General features: G+C 36.7%; 1 protein-coding gene across 1 annotated transcript in view; it reads left to right on the top strand.

The window, feature by feature from the left end:
• Nucleotides 1-24,235, top strand: part of LOC123318645 (poly(rC)-binding protein 3) — a 186,468-nt gene that overhangs the window by 50,972 nt on the left and 111,261 nt on the right. Inside the window, exon 2 of the mRNA XM_044905321.1 lies at nt 16,688-16,748. The gene's annotated coding sequence lies outside the window, so the exon portion shown is untranslated. The remainder of the gene's footprint in view (nt 1-16,687; nt 16,749-24,235) is intronic.

Raw genomic sequence — 24,235 nt, 5'->3', positions numbered from 1 at the left:
CTAAATAAACTTGACTAATCTGAGATACAAGTGATGTGTTCTGAATTCCAATTGTTGATTTTTGAACTATAGTTCCAGTTGTATACAACTGGAAATGGTATAAATATTGTGAATTCACATTGAGTTTTTCTTGCAACGCACAAATGAACAAAAATAAGAATACAGTTGAAATTTTTGATCCAAATAATATCAGTACCGTCGATTAACTTCCGGAATTCAACAATCTAGAAGGAAAAAATAATGGCGACAAACACTTCGTGGCTTAGAAAACAGCGAAAAAAGCTATGAACTTCCTATTGGGTTCTTTTGAAGCTTCGGAACTCAATGAAAGAACTTCGGGGTTTATCTTGGGTGTATTTTCCACATCTGAAACACCCTAGTTCAGTGTGGCAAATCCATTTCATCTAGAAACTTTGTCCGAACTTCCCACTAACATGGGGCGACTTAGAAACTAGCTTATATCGTTTGCTGAGAAAACAAGAATAGACATGCAGGATGTTATTAGTCTGTGCCAGTCTGTTGCATGGATGTATTCACGACGTTTAGAATCAAGCGAGCTTATCTCAGTCGATTGCGTCAATTTGGGTGATTGTGTAATGTGCGTAATATTAGGAATAGGTCGTTTATTGGTAGAATTTCAATAGAAGATAGCAACAGTTGCCGATCTATGAAAATAGGTACAGAAATTTGTCAATAAGTACCCCATTCGCTCAAAAAAGTATAGCCTCATAACATCGCTTCACAAAGGATGAGAACCCATATTAGTTGGGGAGCCGACGATGCTAAATCAGGATTTACTCGAGCGTCGTGAAGACCTAGTGGATTTTAAAGATTAGATAGTAAAAAGAAAAAAAAGGTTCTATGATGTATGCTCTTTCAGAGGTGGGAAAAGCGTCTGCAGGTTTTCAAAGATGTAAAAAATATTGTCAGGTGTACATACTCAAGCGTGTCAGATTAAGATACTGTATATGCCCTATGTGTCTCTGATAAAAAATTAATGTTGAACTGACAGTTTGCGTGGTGGTGCTGGCCGTACGGAAGAGTTGAAAATGGTTAAAGTTGGGGAGCCGAAGAGGGAAATTCGGGATTTACTCGAGCGTGTCAGATTAATATAAGGGGACATACCTTGGACCCTGTAGAGTACCTCTACCAAAAATTAGATCTTTATATACGGGGAATTGTCTAGGACAGCCTGTCAGAAAGATAAAAAAAAAGATCATTGTACATACTCGAGCGTGTCAGATTAAGATATATGTGGTTAATTACATGTTTCAAAGTATACATTCTCCTAATCTGACAATTTAAGCGTGTCGAAAATGTGTGGGAGGACGCCAAAGTTGCAAAACAAAAAACGTCACGTGTACATGCTCGAGCGCGGTGGCGTTTTTTCTTATTTGGAAGCTAATGATTCAAGAATAACGGAAAAATTATAATCTTACAGTTTCAGCAAGCCAAAACAATAAAATTGACCTTAAAGGTCACAAAAATATTTTTTTTTTTTTGAATTATCTCCTTCCCTCTGGCTTCAAATCATTTTCGCATTCATGATAAAAGTTGTAGAGCATAACATTTTCTGCAAATTTTGTCCCAAGCAATTTTTTCTACGTTCAAACGTTTTTGAGATATATGGCGATTAATGCGAGGTGTTTAGCGATACACGCTGAAGCGAAAATTCACTCGTTGGAAAATAGTACATTCTAAGGTTCAGTCACAGACAACACTAAAAGTTTCGTGACTAATTTCGCAATTGTCATCATAGAAATACCTTGTCATTTTGACAATTGTAGATTAGACTGGGATTCTACATTGACCTTGCCCTTTCGCATGTGTGGCTAAGTTTCTCGCTCTTATCGGCCTCTTACTCGGGAATGGTTAGGAGTATGTAAAATTGCTTCAAACAAAAGTTGTGTAGAATTTTATTATCTACAACTTTCATAATGAATTAAAAACGATTAGAGGTACAGGGAGGGAAATAAAAAGGGATTTTGATCATCTTCAAAGTGTCAGATTAAGAAAACCCCCCCTGATTGGTGTCAGATTAATGGGTCAACACGTCTACAACACCCAGATTGACCATCTGTATGAAAATCTGACATACTCGAGTATGTACAAGTAACGATTTTTTTTTTACATTTTCAAAGGACCGCTGTGACCTTGCGTCAAGTCCAAAATGTCAGTCCCTTCAAAAGTAGCTTCCTTTGAGTACAATTAACATATCCTCCAAAAATCTGACACGCTGGAAATTTTTTTTACCATTTTCAACTCTTCCGTACGCCAGTCCCACCGCGCAAACTGTTAGATAAGCATGAATTCATTATCAGAGACACGTAGAGCATATACAGTATCTTAATCTGACACGACTTTTTTTTTCTACCATCTAATCTTCGAAATCCACTAGGTCTCCACGACACTAAACCAATTGTAGAAATATCTAGATAAAGAATTTGTTCGTATTTGTGGTAACAAATCTAATTTCACCAAATACTTTGAGCTCATTTATATCGCTCACAAATACAGTATTACTGCTGAGACGAGCACTTGAAAAAAGCTTGAGCACTTAGCACTGATTTTTCACAAAAGGCTCGTGATCACTAAGAACTTTGTGAAACTAATTCGCTTTTGCGAGAACTATATTCAAAAACGGTTGGAAATGAGCAAGTGCTTTCACAAGCACTAAGCACAATGCTTTGGCTCAGCTCTGCTACTACTACTCATCTTGAAATTTTACGTCCGCAGTCAAAGGTATTTCAATTGTTCTCCTCTCCATCGAAACTCTGCATTTCATGTTCAAACCTGAAGTCCTTTGTCCTATAACTTTACGCCGTTGGTTTTGTTCCACATTTTGAATTAATAAACGTTGTATAACTTCTGATGTACACCCCACAAAGCGTCTTGACATCCTCTCATTCGAATGACAAGGGTAGAGTTTTTGATAATTTATTTGTTCCCAATCGTACAACACAAAGGACTTGCTTCGGTTGAATTTACTTTTCCTCTCCTGTCACAGCACTTGTCTGTCGTGCATGAAACTCAAGAGGGCACGGTTGTAGAGAAAGGAAACGCAATGGATTGGAAAATTTCTATTTTCCTTTCCCTGATTCCTTTCCTATCCGATACATGACACGTTCGTGAATTGTGTAGTGGAGCAAACGGATTATTGGTTTCCTTAAATATGAATATTTTCCGGCTCGCAAAATCTCTGAGTCTGTATCAACTTCGAATTGGCATTCGGAAATGTGAGTGATCACATAGATATTACACGTTGATAGAACGATTTTTAAATCGTTCGAAGCAATAGATACGAAGATAGTGAGAATGACAAATTGGAAGTTTTGTTACGTAATTATTTTCTTGACAGCCATGAATGGCGAGAAGAAAAGAAGATTTATTTTCTGCTTATGTTCGTGACCTCGTAGGTATTTATTGAGACCTTGGGTACTTATTCTCATTGAAGGGTCGTGGATATTCGCCAAATACACTGCCCAAAATTGAAGTCGATATTTGAGGAAAAACTTACATTTGTACCGGAATCAAAAGTTTAGTATTGCTGTTCAAACTATGAGGAGAGGCGTATTACACACAAAATATAGTCCTCATGACACTTAATGGCTGAATTCGACAAATTGACGAAAATATAGTTTGTAATGATGTTTGATTCATTTTAAGATGACTCAGATATTTTTTTTTTCGTTTTTGGGTTTGATTCACATGATTTTAATTTCAATTCAGGATTCAGACATCGTTGGAATTTTTTTTCAGTCCTAAAAACGATGCTGCACCTTCAAAAACATCCTGCATTTGGAGCCCGTTGACAGCAAACACAAAGTGGAGAACCGCTTCCTATAGCTCTGCCATGTTCCCTGATCCGCAAACCCGTAATTTTTGAGGCTAAGTTCCGACCCCATTGCCCGCTAAGTGGAAGCCTTGGTTCTGGCTGGCAAACGAATCGGATGTTACCGACCGAGATCGGATCCCCTTTTCTTTCCGTTCAATTCACTCTCTAAAATCGCAGCCTTCTCATTGCTATCTGTATATCATACCGAGAAAAGCATTTAGTTTTGTAAGTTAGACTGTTATCGCTAACACTTTAGATAACAAGAAACCTTGTCTTCGACTAGAAGCCACTAAGTTTGGTTTGCTATGTCCCCTATTAAGAATAGCTGGCGCTCGAGATATCCAGGGAAACGCCTTCATAAGGTGAATGATATTTTTTGTGTGCTCCCTATGTCCGATTTCTTTAGACAAATCGGTCAGAACAGGTGGATCTGTTGGTCTGCTTGTTCTTATCCAGTAACTTGACTACTGATTACTGATTGCTGGGTGTGTTGGACGGATAAACCAAACCTACCACTGCGACCAAGAGGTCTATTGTAGCACACAGGCAAGCTCGTAGAGCTAGATCTCTCCCTCCAGTCCCATCCTACTCAAAAAGGAGATGATGTCGGAGGGGGAGTGATTCTTGAGTTCCTCTAGGACCATCTTCGGAGAACCAAATACTGCAAGTCTGAACCTGTCTGCCGCCGGGCAGTCACAGAGGATGTGCTCAATCGTTTCGTCCTCCTCTAAGCAGAGTCTGCAGAGCGGGTCATTGACGATGCTGAGTTTTTCAAGATGGGCTCTGAGTCTACAATGTCCTGTGAAAACCGCCATGATAGATCTCATATTGGTTCTAGAAAATCCTAGCCAACGACTGGTGTATGGGCTGGGAGGCACTGAAATAGCCTTGTGCGAGTGACGCAGTCCAGGATGGTTGCGCCAGTACTCCAGGACTTTCTGCCTTATCCAGCTGTTGGAATTGGAAATTCCTATACTTTGTTCCGGGCCAATAAGTATCAGCGCCTTCTTTGGCTAGAGCAACCGATACTTCGTTGCCTCTGAAGCCAGAGTGTCCAGGTACCCAAATCAGTTGCAGCCTGTTTAAACTTCCCATTTTGGAGAGTTTAAATCTGCATTCAAATACGTGCCGAGTTGCATTTGTCTGCTGCGAGAGATTTAATCGCAGCTTGACTATCCGTTAGGATTTTTATTGACCTAGCCGCCCAACCCATGTTAAGCAAATGGTTGGCACATAGATCAATGGCGAAGATTTCTGCCTGACATGCTGTCGCCGACTTTACCAGACTGACACTGAGTTCAGTCAGCGGTCTACGACTGTAGACTCCGGCTCCAGATCCCTGACTGGTTCTGGAGCCATCAGTAAACCCGCAAGGTCCTTGTAGATGGAATTCCTTGTGACGGAGCCTTTTGTCTCTGCTTGGAATCAGAGAAGTGGAGGTACCATCCGTGCTGGTTCTTGTGAAAATGAGTTTGTCAGGCTCATTCACGGTAAGGTGGTGGAGCCTGTGGGTTGCTATTCTTGCCTCTACTTTTGACAAACTAGGGATAAACAACGTTTTCACCTGAGAGTTGAAGTTGAATAATTTTTTTCATAACCTTACAAATTGTCTATTCTACGACACTGCTAACGAACCGAGATCTGTCCAGTGAGTTTGACTTTGTCAGCTACGTCAACACTCTACCAATCGACTTATACTATACAGAGTGAGTCTTTGACTGGTACAAATATTTTAACAGTATATTCTTGAGGTCAAGAGAAACACTTTCTTCCTAAACCATTTATTTCCCGAAAAAAGATATAGCCATTTAAAGTTTTCATAATGAGTTGTGCTACCTCTGGAAAAACAAGAATAACTAGCTAACTCTGTGACTTACATATCTGTGGATCTTTCGAACAGAGTTGTATCCAGCCAAAGTACCCAATTTTTCAACTTTCACAGATCCTTTTGAAGTTTTGAACATCAAATTACTCGAAAACGGCGTATTATACGAGAAAATATGAAGAATACTTTCATTTTACAAAACTTCCAAATATTTGTTGGATAGTGTCCTACTTAGATTCAAGAGGTTTTTTGAATTTTTGGTATTTTTGTGGTACGTCTTCTTCATCTTCATCTTATGTTAAGCCTGAGGCTTGTAAATTCCACTCTAATTCCGTCTCGGGCGATCTTAGGTATTCTTCCCGTTCATTCTGCTGACGTGGTTGTTCCAGGATCGTCGTCGCGCTCTTCCCGATTCGACAATGTCCTGGATTTGGTATTCTTCTAAAATGGCTGTGTTCCTCTTCCTGTCCCTCAGCGTATATCCAGATATGGTTCTTAGTATCTTCATTTCAGTTGTTCTGAGGATGGATTTAGTTCTTTTGTTGTCCGCTCTGGTTTCTATGGCGTATGTCATGATAGGCCGAACACAAGTTTTGTAGATCCTGGTTTTTGAATGTTTACTCATATATTTGTTGTTGAATATGACGTCGCGAAGTGCACCTGCCACTCTACATGCTTTATTTGCCTGCTCACGAACTTCGTATGTTCTATCTTATATCTGTACGCCGAGATAGTTGAATGTCATCACCTGTTCTATTGGTTGGTCTGCGACGACAAGTTTGCATCTTTTAGGTTCTTTGCTTATGACTAATGACTTTGTTTTTGTTAAGTATGTTGTTAATGACCTCTGTTGATTAATTGAATTGATGATGGGCTTAAAGGTCTAGAAGGGTTTAAAGAAAACCAACTCAATAAAATGCCGACAGTTTCGGTCTATATTTAGACCATCTTCAGGGCTATTATTTTCTGGTTTTCCGTGTTTTCACTTTCAAATTCGAGGAAAAACACAGTGCGGTGGAATTGAACATACCTGCAGTAGGAGAGCATCGATGCTCTCCTACTGCTGGTATGTTCAATTCCACCGCACTGTGTTTTTCCTCGAATTTGAAAGTGAAAACACGGAAAACCAGAAAATAATAGCCCTGAAGATGGTCTAAATATAGACCGAAACTGTCGGCATTTTATTGAGTTTGTTTTTGTTGTTGATATTTGCATGTTGTATTTGCATGCTTCTAAAAAGAATGAATATAGCAGTCTCTGCAGGTTTTCTTCGTCTTCAGCCACAATCACTACGTCATCGGCGTAGCAGATAGCAATCGTTTGTGAGAGAGAACTAAAAATAAAATTTTTGTATGGTTTTCAACTGCCTGTATCTTTTAAACCGAGCTGATGGTAGAGGAGTGTTTTGTTTTGCACCTCCTTTTTATATCTTCTTGGTCTTTTTGTATACTTGTTCTCTATGTTTATATAATCTTATTTGTAGTTGGTACTTTGAAAGAAAATAGCTGAAATATCCTGTATTTTTCCACCTCTAGCTCTGCCTCAATATTCAAATAGCAATCCTTATAATAGATTCACCTTCTGTTATTCATTATTGCATCGTGTTTTCGCACATTTTCAAAACCGCGAAACCCAAATGGGGAACATTAACGAAGAAAATCCCGTCCAGCAATTCATTATTCCATCCATTCTAAACGAGACGTGATCATTTTTCGTTTCCCGCGAAAATTTAATGCACCTACCTTCACTGTCAGCCGTAAATTCGGGACTTTTTTTGGCCGTGATATTTTCAAACCGCGATTAATCGGAAAATGAGCGAGACCAGGTGGGCAACAACGTCGCTAGACCTCCACCTGTTCCAGAGCGGAATTAAAGGATGACGGCAGCAGCAGTTCTGGAGCGGAGACATCCGACAAATTGTCAATTTAAATTAATGATTTATGGTCGCGAAGTTGATCGTTTCGTAATAAATGATTCAGTGGTGTCGGAAAGGGTTACTTTGTTGCAGAAGGGGGTGGAGTTTTAAGAATGGGGGGTTAGTATTAGCGGAGTTGGAAATGAAGTTTCTGGAAGAAATGATGATGAAAATTAAAAACCTTTTACTCAGAGTGATTTGCTAAGTTACCTCTGAAGGGTGTCATTAGTCTTGTACTGTTTAATACGGTCTTGTTAAGGCAGAAAATTGGGCCATTACCTACATTTGAGAAAAATATAACGAACTTCTTCCTAGAAAGGAGTGAGCAACAAAAAAGTGAATTTTATTTATACAGTTCAATTCGGAATTCTAGAATGCAATATGTTGTTTCTTGTTCAGTTACTTCTTTAACAGATTATGAAAATAATAATATATAATAAATCACTTTTAATATAAATTAAAACAGACGGGGTCAAAACTATGTCTTCAATAAATAATAACCATTTTTGGAACGAAAAATTTAGAATTTAGGTATGTTTGTGTCCGTCATGTCAGCCGCACCTTATAAAGTGTGGTTGCTGAAGATGCAAGAGTGTTTCTTCATTAAGAAAAATTCCCGAAGAAACGTAAAGTCAAATATCCACCTTTTTGTGATATGCAGTGTCAAAACGAGATTTTCTCGCACTCTTTTATCATTCGCCTACGGTTTGTTTGAGTGTTGTTGTTTTTTAGAGGTTAATACCCCTTGAAACTACCCTATCTTCTTGCAAGATGCATATTCGCAGTTGAGAAGTTCATTTCCTGAAACGTTGACTTGTTTGGCAAAAAATGATACCTACCTTGGGTTAACTGCTCAAAACCGTTCAGAAAAAAAAAACCTGAAAGAAAGGAAAACAATGAACATTTTTGAAAAACAGCTTGTATCTCTGAAGTCTTCTCAGAGATTTTCAAAGAAATTTCAGAAGCTAACTTCAAAAAACACGTATGAACATAATGAACTGAACAATGAATTTTGGTTGTTTCCAGGTAATTTTTCATGAAAATAGGATTTTGAGGCATTAACGCTAGCCGGTTTCATAATCGAACCTAAAGTTGGTATACTTTTAAAGTTTCCTACAACCCTACTAAAAATGACACTAAAGAAAGCTTTGAGCTCATAAAGGAACTTTAAATTTGATTATGGAACTGGACGTAAGCCTAGAGTATTCTTTTTTGACAAACACTCCAAAATTGCAGGGAATTAGAATTTCAGCTACGAATTTGTATCTCGCGAGAGTGGTATTGAAGAATGGTAACCCTTAAAAACACCATTAAAACAAACATTCGGCGGATGCTTTTTTTTTCTGTTTAAAGAATATTAATATATCGAACATGTCAACGAAACATCCCAAGTTTTTCGATGAAAACCTAAGAGGTGTTTAAGTTTTTAACGCTTATCTCAGAAAGGGTGCATATTTGACACCAAGTTTCGACAGGAAGATTTTAGTGTAGAACCCGTATAATAAACGGAATTCATCCAAATACATAATAACAATAATAATAAGAAAGATCACTCTTAAACGGCGAGACAATGTATACAATAATGAGGATTAATTCAGATGCATACCACCCGCTGATATGAATATCAACAAGTGATCTGAATTGAACTAGCCAATTTGCCATCGTCAAGGCCCCAAATGGAGTATGCCCCATCGAAGAAAAGCAGATACTGACCATGGTTTCGGTCTTATTCAATACTGGCAAGCGCAAGTAACACAGCGACTACTGTGTATTATACAGTTACCAGTATGAAACGGTGTCCGATTCAATCCCCTCCAGATAGAAACCAAGACAAAGACAATAGTATATATCCCATATTTTCCCTAATTCAGTACGCCGATTCGCTTTGCGAACAACAGACGTGTTATGAATTGAGAAGTCTGGGAACACGTTCAGATCACGGCAGAAATGATGCCAGCGGTACAATAATAATAAGAAAGATCACGCTTAAACGGTGAGGAAATGAATACAATAATGAGGATAAATTCAGATGCATACCACCCGCTGATATGAATATCAACAAGTGTTACGATCTGAATTGAACTAGCCAATTTGCCATCGTCAAGGCCCCAAATGGAGTACGCCCTATCGAAGAAAAGCAGATGCTGACCATGGTTTCGGTCTCATTTGACCTCATCAGAGCAACATAGCTTTTTTCTCCCATAGTGAACGTTTGAAATTGATGGACCCTTATTCAATACTGGCAAGCGCTACTGAGTAATATACAGTAACACAGCGACTACTGAGTACTATACAGTTACCAGAGCGCCACCCAGTATGAAACGGTGTCCGATTCAATCCCCTACATTACATACATCATAACCGCTAATATATAATAAACAAATGTCACGATCGAAATCGAACTAGCCAAGCACCGTCGCTCAAAGTATCAATAGAAATATCATTTCGTCGAAGTAGAGTAGACGCTGACCATATAGATATCGTGAGAAGGGGTTGCAGTTCACTGCGACCTTAAGGTCTATTGTGTCCCTTAACAGAGCTGTTTTCATCACGCCCTTTACGACGCTGACCATAGGTTCGGTCTTACCTCAACGAAAATGGAACGATGTTAGAAGTGGGCATGGTGAAGGAATACACTCTAGCGCCATCTGACAGGAAAAGAGGGCCAACTCAATTCACTTTCCTAACCCCCAGAGTGAAGATGGTGGCCTATATTCATTTATGATTTGGATTTCCGAGGCTTTGTCCTAGTCAAAGTTTATTGCCTTGAAGATCGTGATAAGCGATCTCTGCAATCTGAGAGTTTAGGCAAATGGATACATGCTGCAGAGTTGAGGAAGTGAATTGAGTTTTTCCTCCTGTCCAGTCAGATGGCCCTAGGGTTTATCCCTCCACCATACCGACTACTGAAATCGAATAAAGAGTCCATTAATTTGTTCCATTTTCGTCGAGGAATGAGCTGTGTTGCTCTGACGAGGTCGAATAAGGCCGAAACTATAGCAACATCTAGACTTTCTCGAAGAAATGGTATTTCTGTTAATACCTACTCCGATTAATGACAATCTGGTAGTTCGATTCAGATCGTAACATTTTTTGATTCTATATCCGCGGGTGTTATGTCTCTGAATCATGTTTCGCTGACTATATTCATTACTTTCTGGTATACACATCAGATGTGAATGAAGCTTGAAAATCAAACCATCCTTCCATACACTGTCATATGCTGCAGATAAATCCACAAATACCATAATAAACATGAAGATAAAGAAAGGTTTCTAACTTCAACAGAGAAGTTTTATTCGTAGGAAACTAAAATAAGGAATGAATTGAGAGCACATATTTAATGTGCGTGTGCTTTTCTATTCCTACCCGAATATTAAAAAAATCATTATTCGTGAAAGGATGAAAAACCTTCATGTCCATCCCTCATTACACACTTTCCCCATTTTGAAGCGAACAATTGCGGCTTACGTCCGCCCACAATTCGAAAACGCCTGCACACTCTCTAACGACGTAATTTGAGGCAGAACTTTCAGCTTATGACCCAGATTCAAAAGTCCAAAACTTTCAGACTCGAGACCATGTAAAAGGGGGATTTTGCGAGATTTAAATTCACTTACGGGCTGGATAAATATGCATTTTGTTTTGAACACTTCATGAGTTGAATTGAATTTACTATGGAGGGTCTTTATATGGGATACAGCTTAATTTAACTGCTGAATATGCATGAAACTATCAGATATGATGGGATAGTTGTTAGGGTGTATACATACGGTTAATACAGCCGGATAATTTGAACTCAAAGTCAGAGGTTTGTTTAATAATGACTGCCAAAAAGCGTGTATGTGAACGAATCCTTTTCTGTAGATACAGGTTGCTTTCAAAGGTGAGGCTGATTTTTTGGCAGAAGATAGAAGTACAGTGAAAATAGAGTACACAAAATTCTTCAAAACGTTACTATCATTTCGCTTAAGACCCCATTCTACGTTCGGAATGTTCAAACGCTACACTGTACTGACGAGGGACAATGATTCCGAAACCGGTCTACAGTTATCAGTTGCGTTTGAATAGTTCAACTTCTCTGGGATTTCCAGCGCCCATTCATGAGAAATTTGCATTATTGGAATGGCAATTCTTCGGAAGTGTTGTTTCCAGTTTGAGGATATAGGAGTTATCAAATAAGACATTGCACTAGAAAATGCCTATATAAAAAATTCAAGATGGCAGATCTATAAACCCGGAATTCCGACACAATTTCATTGAAATGATTTGGTACATCCGAGTCTATCTGATTAATTACTTCAGGTTACTTGAAATTAAATTTATGTTTCGTGAGATTTCAGGTGAAAACACTGTAGTTAATTGAGGCACTTTATAGAAAGTGCTGTTGACAAAGTGCTATTATTGATACCCTATTTCATTTTTATGTCGGGAAAGATTATTGGTGGGTCGGATTAAGAAGGAGATTGTGAAGACAATTTAGACGAACTTATTGGTGAGTCTTTGCACAAATATTCTATTTTTTTTTACACTTGTGTTTTAAGTCTTTTTCTGTCAGTTGGTATCCTCATAATACATTTTATAAAATCGTTGAAACTACGGAATAATGAGAAAAATTCAGCAATCCTCAGTTTCCATTTTCATTACCACAAAAACAAACAGGTCAATATTCTAAACAAACCAAATGTCATTACAAGATGAGTTGTTTCCCGTTGTTTTGCGTTAATTCAGATCACAAATAATCTAGGGTCATATTAGAATCTATTTCAGTATTTCTTCTCAATTTTTTCTTCAACTTCGTCATTTTGAAAATTTTGTATGAATTATTTTTGGTGAAACGCCTCATTTTGACCAGTTCTACCTTATGTTGAATAAGCCTCGCCTTTAAATACACCCTGAATGCAATGAGCAGTTCAAAAATTGGCGAGGAAAATAATTGAGTAATTGATGAGGGTGAATACAACTATGAATTTTCGAAATCTTCAGAATTTCTGTTTTTCGTAAAATGTTCTAGTTTTTCAAAAATTGGTGAATACATAGTTTCTCTGAAATCTTATTATTCCAACCTGAAAAACTTCACATATGCACAATTCGAAAGCAAACTATTTTTTTCTGAAGAGGAAACACAAATGACTTCACTATTATCCTCAACTTTTAACTAGCAGTTTATTCTTAACGTAAGTGCAGCTCCAGAAGTTTCATGAAATGATTTTTATGTCTTAGGGAAAAAGTTGAGTACCTTTATGTTATCATAAAAGGCGTAATGATCTGAGAAACACCCGCATAAATTTACACCCTTTCCATAAGGGAGAAAATTGTTTTTCACATTGATTTTGCAGGACAAGAACATTCTTTTTGTTTTTTTCACAACTAATTTTTTTCTTGTATCATATGCGTCTTCTCCAAAAGTTTATGACATTCAATGAATTTCAAAGACACAAAAGGTTTGAAAAATTGCCGATCCAAATATTTTATAACTGAACTGTTATTGTGAGACGTATACAGGGTGTATTTAAAGATGAGGCTTTTTTAACAGATGATACAACAGGTCAAAATGAAGTGTTTCACCAAAAATCACATATACAAAACTTTCAAAAAGACAAAGTTAAAAATAAAATAAAAAATGATATCTGAATTAGCTCCCTAGATCATTTGTTATATGAATTATCGCAAAGCAATGGGAAAACTTTCATCTTGTGATGACTGACTCAACCATATGGTTTCATCTAGGATATTGGTCCATTCGATTTTTACGTGGGAATGAAAATGAAAACTTAGGATTTCCGAATTTTACTCATCATTTAGTGACCTTAACGATTTTATCAAATGGCTCATTTACTTACCAACTGACAGAGACAAGTGTGAAAAAAACAGAATATTAATTCGAAATCTCACAAATAAAATTCGTCTAAATTATTCACAAATTTTTTCAGAATGATCACCATTTTCATATTTAATTCCTTATTTTTTTGTTAGAAGAAAACTGATTTTCTCAAAAAATGCTTCCATGAATATGATACTAGACATCAGAAAACTCTAGCATATGCAAATCACAGAACATCAAAATTTTAATCGTCATCATTTTATATTGGCAATGAATTATATGTATGAACATTTGCCAGAAATACTTAAAATACGTGACCACACTCTTTTCAAAAAAGAGGTAAAAAACCTTCCATTAGTAAACTCTGCTTACAGTTATAGAGAATTCTCAGAATGTAAGTTGATTTGATACGTAGATTTGGTTCTGAAATGTTTTTTTTCTCATTTCTTCTGTTTTAATTCCATTGCCGATTGTTTAATTGACTTGCTTTATACATGTATGGTTCATTTATTTATTTATTGAAGGGATGTAATAAAATTCTTATTCTTCTTCTCATCACAATTATTTTCTTGTTCGAGCCTTCCCACAAGCGACGTAAAAATAGGGTAACAATAATAACAATTTAATTATTATAAACTGTCCCAATTTTTAAGTGATACACAGATGTACTGAACCATTCATTGTCCAGTATATTTATGTTTTGTTGTATTTTTTCGTCATATTCCACAGTCCCGTACTTGAAATTCAATGAAATTTTATCGAAGTTCCAGGGGCTGCAGCTCAACCATCTTGAATACTTTGTTTAGATAATTTCTGGTGAAATGACTCATTTTAATGACTTTTTATCTTTTCTGTCGAACAAAAAGCCTCATCTTTGAAAACACGCTGTATCTATCGAATAATTCGCTTTTTCTTTGTCGACCACAGACTTTTCCCTGAAAATCTTCTCGTACCCATTCAAAACCTATGCACATAAACGCGTCAACCGCGAAGGATGCCCCAGGATGAGTTCAATCAGTCAAACAGTATCGAATCCAATTTTCCTGCAAATATTTATTTCCACAACGGAAGCCGCACGTATGCTATAGAGCAGGATGCACTGATGGTCAATATTTGAGTCTACATACATACATACACAACGTCCATCATATGCATATTCGACCTCGAGCTCCTCTTCTCGTTTCAATACCTGGAATATCGATTTTTAAAGAGTAGGTGGCCATGGACGAACATCACTAAATATTTATTGATTAATGGATATTGTTAGTTTATTTTTCTGCAACACACGCTGACCGTCAGTATGATGGATCGGTTTTGTGAATTAATATTATGGAACCAGGACTCCTAATTGAAATTGTATGGTATGAGCTGGTTGGGTAGTAGAAGCAGGCGTGATGATTTTAGGATAAAAAACAAAGTACTGAGAATTATTGTGTGATACACGGAATGGAGAGATCCAAATTTCAAATACACTGCGGAAAAAAATTAACGCACATTCTGAAAATCTCAATTTTAATGAAAGTTAACTCTACATTGACCTTATAACTTATTTTTTATGTTCTCTCGGAAAGGTTTTGAACGAAACAAGACACATTAAATGGAAGAAAAATTCAGGATTTCACCGAATCTGATGTGACAGAAGAGAAATGAACAATTTTCAAAATACTGAAAGGCTGACAAGTGATTTAATACTTGATATTTCCACCCCTTGCGTTAATTACAGCTCGGCAACGACGGTTCATACTCAAAATGAGTGATCTTAAAATGTTCTGATATAATCCTTCCCATATTTCTCCGAGTTGGATTCCTGAGTCATTAAGAGTAGCTGGACGATTTTCTGAACTTCTCAGCCTTCTATTGAGGTTGTCCCAAACCTGCTCAATCGGATTGAGATCTGGACTTCTTGCTGGCCATTCCATTCGAGAGACTTCAACCTCTTCAAGGTACTCCTGAATGATGGCCGCACGATGGGGTCTGGCATTATCGTCCATAAAAATGAAATTTACACCAATGTATGGGGCAAATGGCACTACATGCTCTTCAAGAATGTTCCTTATATACTTATCAGCATTCATAGCTCCATTATCAATTACCACTAGGATATTCCACCCCATACCATAATCGATCCTCCCCCGAAACCAGTAGTATTCAGGAAATTGCACTGAGCATATCTTTCATGTGGACATCTGTATGCAAGGGAACGTCGATCACAATGGTAGAGGCAGAATCTAGACTCATCTGTGAAGAGAACTCTTTCCCAATCGGCATCTTCCCAATATGCTCTCTCGCAAAATCCAAACGCGCCCTTCGATGGGCTGGGGTAAGAGCTGGGCCTCTTGCCGCCACACGAGGCCTTAAATCATATTCTCTGAGGGGATTTCTTATTGTCTGAGTGCTAATTTGCACCTCATGAGTTTGCTCAAGCTGAATTTGAAGGAGGCGAGCGGTTGCAAACCGTTGTCTCAACGAAGAAACTCTCAAAGTAACGTTCTTGAATGGCAGTTGTTACCCGTGGTCTACCCTGTCCTGGTCTTCGGACATTCATACCTGTCTCCCTGAATCGCTGCAACATTCTGGACACACTTGTATGGGAAACTCCAAACCTTTCTGCAATTCTTGTGTATGTCCACCCTTCTTCTCGCAAAACTACCGCTTGGGCACATTCCTCTTGGGTCAAATTGCGTGTTTCGCGTTGCATAGCGATGGAGAGTAGAAAATCAAACGAAAGAAAAACTATTGATCACTAGAATTGATCGGGAACAACTGATTTTAGAATGGAGCCAATACATTCAAAATCTTTTTTTATTCCTGCTGGGAAAAACATCTGTATTGAAGAAAACCGTTGAAAGTGAATAGCATATGCATGCATAATTCTGATAAAAATAATTATTATTGAGAACACCTTCAGTTGTAGAATAAATTTGAGATTTCCATAATGTGCGTTAATTGTTTTGCGCAGTGTGAATTAGGCTTACAGTCTTTACGGACATTCTTCTGTGGTGTTAAAACACATATATTTATTTATTTATTCAGTTTCGGGATGCAAACAGAAAAGCATCCTTTGAAACAAAAAAAAAAAACAATCTGAACGATATCATATGGTGTACAAAAGTGACAACAATATGGAACAACAGCAAAATATTTACTGAGAGAAAATTCCTCTGATTTTCCGTTTAAATGAATACAAATTCATATTTTAATGGGTCTAAACCATTACAGTTTTGATTAAATAAACTACACAGTCTTGTGATGGGTTTCTCGCTGTTATTAAGTCTTTCTTTTTTTCAGATTGAATCCTGATCGAAACTCTAACCTGGTAAACAGCGCTCTTCTTCTGGAACAAAATCTTGTGAGTTTTATCGAGCGATTTTTATTATACTCGTTTGAACTATTGAGAAGAATCATTCCTACAGCTGTCTGATGAACCCAGAAAATAGTTATTTATTTAACTAGGCAGAGTCGCATATGGATCAATGCCAAGGTTGCAGGAAAGTGCCGTAAGGCATTGAACCTATGCTGTTCTACCGTTTGAATCATATACAAGGTGAATCGAAAATGTCGGGCAATATTTCTAGGGATGATTGAACATGAACTTATTTCTAAAACCGCTTTTTAAAATTAAGTTTAAGACCATCAGAAGGAGTCCAACGATAAAAAGTTTTTCCTACACAGGCTCTGTGATGCATTCGAATCTTCATTGTTTTTTTTTTTTTGAGATACCAAAACTCTTTATTTGCTCTACTTTGTTGTTGTTTCTTTTTAATTTACTAAGAGTAGTAGTTTCTCCTTTTGGCACCGACTTCTTTTTTCACCAATTTTTTCTTATGATGATTTTCAGAAAATAGTATTCCTTGCAGAATTTTCTTGAGAAAATTTACTTTTGATATGATATATACTTAAATATTCAACGTTTACGAGTAATTCAAATTTTTCCAGAGTATAACAGTAGCAAGTTGAATCGAAATAGTCGAACAGTACTTCAAAATAGAGATTGGGGTGATAGTCTTTCAAGGGTATAACGAAGTAAACCAATTCGTGCTTCTAAATAGTGCTGGAAGGGATAAAAAACCATGAAATATGTAGCATTTGTCAAATAACTTTTGCCCGAAATCACTTAATGAGGCTTTATGCAACATCAAATAACACTTATCACTTGACAAGTATCACGTAGCAAATAGCCTGAATGTTACCATTTATGCAAATTAACAATTAACCTAACTTCATTATTTCATAATGAATAAACTGTCCTTCTGCGGAAACTTATATTACTATATGACACAATATATATCACCTACATCACAATATATCACCTAACCTAATTTCATATTTTCATAATAAATAGTTTAATCTGGTTGTTTTATATATCATTAAACCTAAGACGAATTATCAAAACAGAACATACAAATAGTATAGTTGTTATTGGTTTTGACCGGAAATTTAGTTAAGTTTCGTGACCTGATAAGCCGATGCGCATCTACCTGCTTATTAAGTTGGGCATAATGAGACAATTGTTTTAAAATAGTTGAGAGTTTGCTTGTTATTTGAGTGATATTATTGTTACTTGGTTGCATAAACACTCCCATTGAAACATATACATTCAACTAATACTTGCTGTTTGTTAATTCATAATTGTTATTTGATATTTGTTATTTTTAGAGGCGTAAAGCCACAGTTACTCAGAAAGGTTATTTTTTAGTGAGATTTCCTGAAATACTCGAAAATTCTTGATTTATAGATGGTACATCTCAAATTATAACCAAATCTTAAATGGTTGAATTCTTCAAGACTAAAGCAGGTGAATATATCAAAATAAATTAACCAACTATCATCAAAGTATCAACTCAAATATCATCTGGTAGAGAAAGAGAGGCTGAACATGGTTTCGGTTTCATTCAACTTCGTCAGAGCAACACAACTCATAACTCGACGAAAATAGAAATATTGACGGCCCCCTTATTCGATGTAGCGGATTTGTGTATTCCTATATCATACTAGCTGACCCGGCAAACGTTGTTTTGCCATATAAATAATTTCCATGTTGTATCATAAAAAAATAGAAATTAAAAATTTTGTCTAAAAAATAAAAAAAAAATTTAGGGATAGACTACCCCTAACATTTGGGGGGATGAAAAATAGATGTTGGCCGATTCTCATAGATAGCTGACCCGGCAAACGTTGTTTTGCCATATAAATAATTTCCTAATGATTAAATTACTAAAATGGCTATTAAAAAATAAGGGTTGATCGTAGAAGGGTGAAAATTGAGGATTGTATGTATTTTTGTATGTTGTATCATAAAAAAATAGAAATTAAAAATTTTGTCTAAAAAATACAAAAAAAAATTTAGGGGTGTACTACCCCTAACATTAAGGGGGATGAAAAATAGATGTTGGCCGATTCTCATAGATAGCTGACCCGGCAAACGTTGTTTTGCCATATAAATAGTTTCCTAATGATTAAATTACTAAAATGGCTATTAAAAAATAAGGGTTGATCGTAGAAGGGTGAAAATTGAGGATTGTATGTATTTTTGTATGTTGTATCATAAAAAAATAGAAATTAAAAATTTTGTCGAAAAAATACAAAAAAAAATTTAGGGGTGGACAACCCCCAACATTTAGGGGGATGAAAAATAGATGTTGGCCGATTCTCATAGATACCGGATAAGCACAAAAAATTTCATCAAAATCGGTCAAGAAGTTTCGGAGGAGTATGGTAACGAAAACTATGACACGAGAATTTTATATATTAGAAAGATAACGGTATAATGATGTCTCAATTATTGTTCTACTCCATTCAGTGAAAAAAGCATTTTCCTTCAACAATATAAGAGGCACCAAGGTATCCAGATACTCACAATTTTAAATATTCTTCTGAAGGCACTAAAAGTAATAAGAGGAATACTCTACTCCCTGCTACTTCGGCTTTTCGATCCTCCTTTTTTGTTTGAAACAATTGAACATCTATATTTCAAGGTTAATATCCATAAATCGTATTTTAAATTCGAACTCGGGCCCGAAATGACAGAATTCCAGATCCCATCAAAAATTCAGCGACAAACTCGGAACATAAAGCACTTCGCATGATTGCATCCCTTAATTTCCATTTTCATTAAATCACTCCCTCCCCTGCTACGTAGGGCCAATGAGCCGAAGCTATCACCTTCGTTATTCGAAATTTCAAACTTTAACGCAGTTACAATTTCATTCGATCAAAGTTAAAAATTAGGCGTGAAGAGAACTCGTTTTTGCAGTTTTTTTCCCGGTGGAAGCGGAGATTCGTCGAATCTTATTGATCTCGAGACGTAGATGATAGGGAGAGATGGAATGGAAAAGAATTATTCGTCACAGACAGTTGGGGAAATGAATGATTTTATCAGCCACTGTCGGCTTGGTATTGAATATTTCTATCAACGAAGGGGCTTCTTTGTGACGCTGTATGAGGAAGAAAAAGTTTTAAGGGCTGTTACTGGCTATCCGAGATAATTAGGGCATAACGTCATAACGGTGCCTTAAACTTTACATTCATTTCGATTCCCTTCGGAATTCTTTTTCGTCTATGTCCTAATAAATACACAATTAATCAGCTTTCTCTTAGCTTTATGGGAAAATATTTTAGTACTTCTAATTGGACCATAAGGTAAGCCACATTACAGAACTCTAGTTGACTTCTGCGAACCACAAAGTGGTTGGAATAGGTACTCTTTGTCGTGTAGTAGTTTCGGATCAGATTGCCGTCTTTTAAGCAAAGGTCATTTTTAAATAAAGTGATTCGCTTTGGCGGAAACGCCAACGCCAACGACAGCTCTGAAGTAGGGCTTCTGCGTCGGTCACTTAGCAGTTGTTCAAGTACCATAGAATTTGCACTATTCCTTTAACATTTGGAACAAGTCAATAGCCTAGACAAGAGCATGGTTGGAGGAAGCATCCAGGAAAATTTTCACACAAGTCAAAGACCTATGACGATATAATTTTGTCGAAAGATTGATCTAATAACTAAATAGGTAAATTCGCTAGTATACTGCTGAGTATCGAGCCTCACAATCAGAAGATGATGAAGCAGATCGAATACACACATGCTGTAATATAAAGTGTTGAGTATGTAGCCCTGCAATAAGAAGTTAGAGTAACTCGATTGCAGCTAATGCTCAAGCCTGAAACTGAATCTCTAGATTGATGAAAATTTCAATTGCCTCTAGGCAATTGAAATTTTCATGCATTCGATGCATGACCATAGAATTTGCAATATTCCTTTGACATTTGGAACTAGTCAGTAGTGTAGGCAAGAGCATGGTCGGGCATCGCTCAATTTTAAAAAGTGTTCGCACACAATTCAAGGACCGATGACGATATAATTCTGTCGGAAGATTGATTTTATGTCTAATCCAAAATCTTCAGAAATCTTCAGAATATAAGGAGATCGACAAAAGACTTAATATGAAAAAATATAAATCGTCACATTCAGAGGAAGATACATTAGCTCGTTTGCTAGGAATTCGGTAATATACTGCTGATTATCGAGCCTCACAATCAGAATACGATGGAGCAGATCGAATACACACATTTCATTAATTTTCATGATTTTTTAAAGATTACCCTCAATTTCGAGCCAGAAATGGAGACATATTTGGTTTCTAGGAATGATTTGTTGGTAGATGGTCTATCCATCAAATCTCTACGAAAAAAGAGGATTCATGAACAGTCCATCACGGAGCAAATTATCTTCAGAAGACCCAAGAAATTCTAGCACAAAAAGTTAGAATTGCCATACAAAAAACCTCAACTACCTTGATGGTCTTTGATACACATGATTTATTTGGAGGTTAGGCTTTTTTTTCAACAGTAGATACAACTGGTTAAAATGAAGCGTTTCACCAAAAATCACCTATACAAAACTTTCAGAATGACAAAGTTGAAAAAAAAATTGAAAATGATTACTGAAATAGATCCTAATATGATCCTAGACCGTTTGTTAGCTGAATTATCGCGAAGAAGTGAGGTAGAAACGTATCTCCTGAATCGACCATGTGGTTTCATTTAGGATATTGGCTCGTTCGATATTTACGTGGTAATGAAAATGGAAACTTAGGATTGCCGATTTCTTCTCATTATTGTTCAGTAACTAACACGATTTTATGAAATGGCTCATTTCGATACCAACTGACAGAAGAGACTTAGGACACAAGTGTAAAAAATAGAATAATACAAAATCTCACCAATAAAATTCGTCTAAATTATTCACAAATTTTTTCACAATGGGCATCACGATCTTCTTGTTCGAAAATTCCAACAATCGTCGTATAAATGGAATGAAATGGGGAAACATCAAAGCACTTTTTCAACATAAGTGACATAAACACTTTCAAGAAACTGCCTCGATATTCTACATTTTTTTTTCACCCTAAATTGCACGATACAACAATTATGATTCTCTCAAAAGTGACCTGATGCATCTAATCCGATGAACTCGGTACTGAACCATTCATTGTCCAGCCATATGTTCATGCTTTGTTTCGTTTTTGCGATGCCGGTGTCACCTTCCACAGTCCGTACCTAAAATTCAATGAAGTTTTGTCGAACTTCTAGGGGTTGTATCTCTGCCATCTTAGATATTTTATATAGACTATTTTTGGTTAAACACATTGTATTTCAAATATTCCATTAATTTATGCTTTTACTCTGAAAAAATGAATATATCGTGAAGTGATACTGCTGTGGCCCAAACAAATAATACCTAATACAACTCAACTGAGTTGGGATTTTGTTTTTGTCCGCAAAACCTTGTGAAAAAATATTTTTTGTATTTCTCTCTGAAACAATGTAATCTTCAGATGCATTTTTCTCAGAAACAGGTGAAATTATCGTTTTCAAACAATATTAACAAATGATTTTACATCGTATTAATCGAAATCACCAAAAATTTTCATCAAAAATATGCTATTTTTAATTGGAGGACTTCCATCCTGTTTCAAAAAAGACTCACTTTTGAAAACACTCTGTGCACATACAAATCCACAGGATTGGAGATTTTGCGGCATTTCCTCTCTGGATCGCCGAATTGTTAGGTCTTATCTTCACCCGCTCCGACCCCTCGTAGATGGGGCACAAGATTTTCATTTATCAGGTGCAAATTGAAACCGATACCCTTAACGAATTCCCGATCTCTCTAGAAGAGGCTTGTTTACATCGGAATCAGTCAAACCCTAGTCTCATCTCGGTCTCCAATTTAGCCGAGAGCGAAGAGGATTTTCTCCTGATGGACGACGGGATGAACTGTTAGAATGGCGAGAACTTGCTAAATGGGGGAGATTTTCGCGAGTTTTCACAATTTTCACTTCGTATTTCTGGTTAATCCAATTAGTGGGAGAATATTTTACGTTCGATTCATGGGTTTCGAACTCTCGTTCTGCCCGAGGGGTTGAACTGGTAGGGTTATTTTTGAATTTACTGCGAGTTCTCTGATCTCTCTCGATGTGGGGGTGAATTCTACTTGAAATGCAAATAATGAAGTAGTGAGGGGCGAGATTCCGAAGTTTCAGATAAATGTTTTTATCATTCTATACGCAGGGTTTTTTCAAAGGTGGGGCTTTTTTCGACAGAAGGTTGAACTCATCAAAATAAGTAGTTTAAAAAAATTGTCTATATAAAATATCCAAGATGGCTGAGATACAACCCCCAGAAGTTCGACAAAATTTCATTGAATTTCAAGTACAGGACTGTGGAAGGTGTCTCCGGCATCGCTGAAGCGAAACAAAACATAAACATATGGCTGGACAATGAATGGTTCAGTATCAAGTTCATCGGATTAGATGCATCAAGTCACTTTTGAGAGAATCATAATTGTTGTATCGTGCAATTTAGGGTGAAAAAAATGTAGAAAATCGAGGCAGTTTCTTGAAAGTGCTTATGTTAGTTATGTTGAAAAAAGGCTATGATATTTCCCCATTTCATCCCATTTTCACGACGATTGTTGTTCGAATAAGAAGATTGTGATGCCCATTCTGAAAAAATTCGTGGATAATTTAGACGAATTTTATTGGTGAGATTTTGAACTATTATTCTATTTTTTACACTTGTCCTCTAAGTCTCTTCTGTCAGTTCGTATCGAAATGAGCCATTTCATAAAATCGAGTAAGTTACTAAAAAATAATGACAACAATTCGGCAATCCTAAGTTTCCATTTTCATGGTCACATGGTCGAATCAAGAGATAAGTTTTTTCCTACTGCTTTGCTATAATTGAGCTAACAAACGGTCTTCGATCGTATAAAGATCTATTTCAGTAATTATTTTCAATTTTTTTTCAACTTTTTCATTTTGGAATTATTGTATAGAAGATTTTTGGTGAAACACTTAATTATGATTAGTTCTACCTTCTGTTGAAAAAAAGGCCTCACCTTCAAATACACCCTGCATATGCTCACTACATATTCGTGGGAATTATGATGCTTTCCAAATAGATACAGTGTGGTCCAACATCGATTTTCCGGCTTTAAAATGAAAATGTGGAAAATCACTGTGAGCCGTCAATTTCTCATTCGAGGGCGAACAACTTTTTCGCTTTTTCGCTCTTTACATCCCCGTAACTGCCACCCCCTAACAAGGGGGAGCACAACTTCTTGATTTTGAATAGGTATGAGGGGTGTTGCGATATCTCATGTTGTATATCTTATCGAGTACTATCTGATACTATGCCGTTAATGAAAAATGTAGTTTTGATTACAGTTAATCATTTCACTGATCACATCAAAGAACTGAAGTTGGCGATAGGGATCATCCTCATTCAGTTCCTGAACCAATCGCATCTTACATGGATGGAATTTATGAAGGATTCTCAT

The sequence above is a fragment of the Coccinella septempunctata genome, chromosome 8 (genome assembly GCF_907165205.1).
Source record: "Coccinella septempunctata chromosome 8, icCocSept1.1, whole genome shotgun sequence".
NCBI lineage: Eukaryota > Metazoa > Arthropoda > Insecta > Coleoptera > Coccinellidae > Coccinella > Coccinella septempunctata.
Note: the sequence above shows the minus strand (reverse complement) of the source record. Positions and strands in the feature narration are given on the sequence as shown.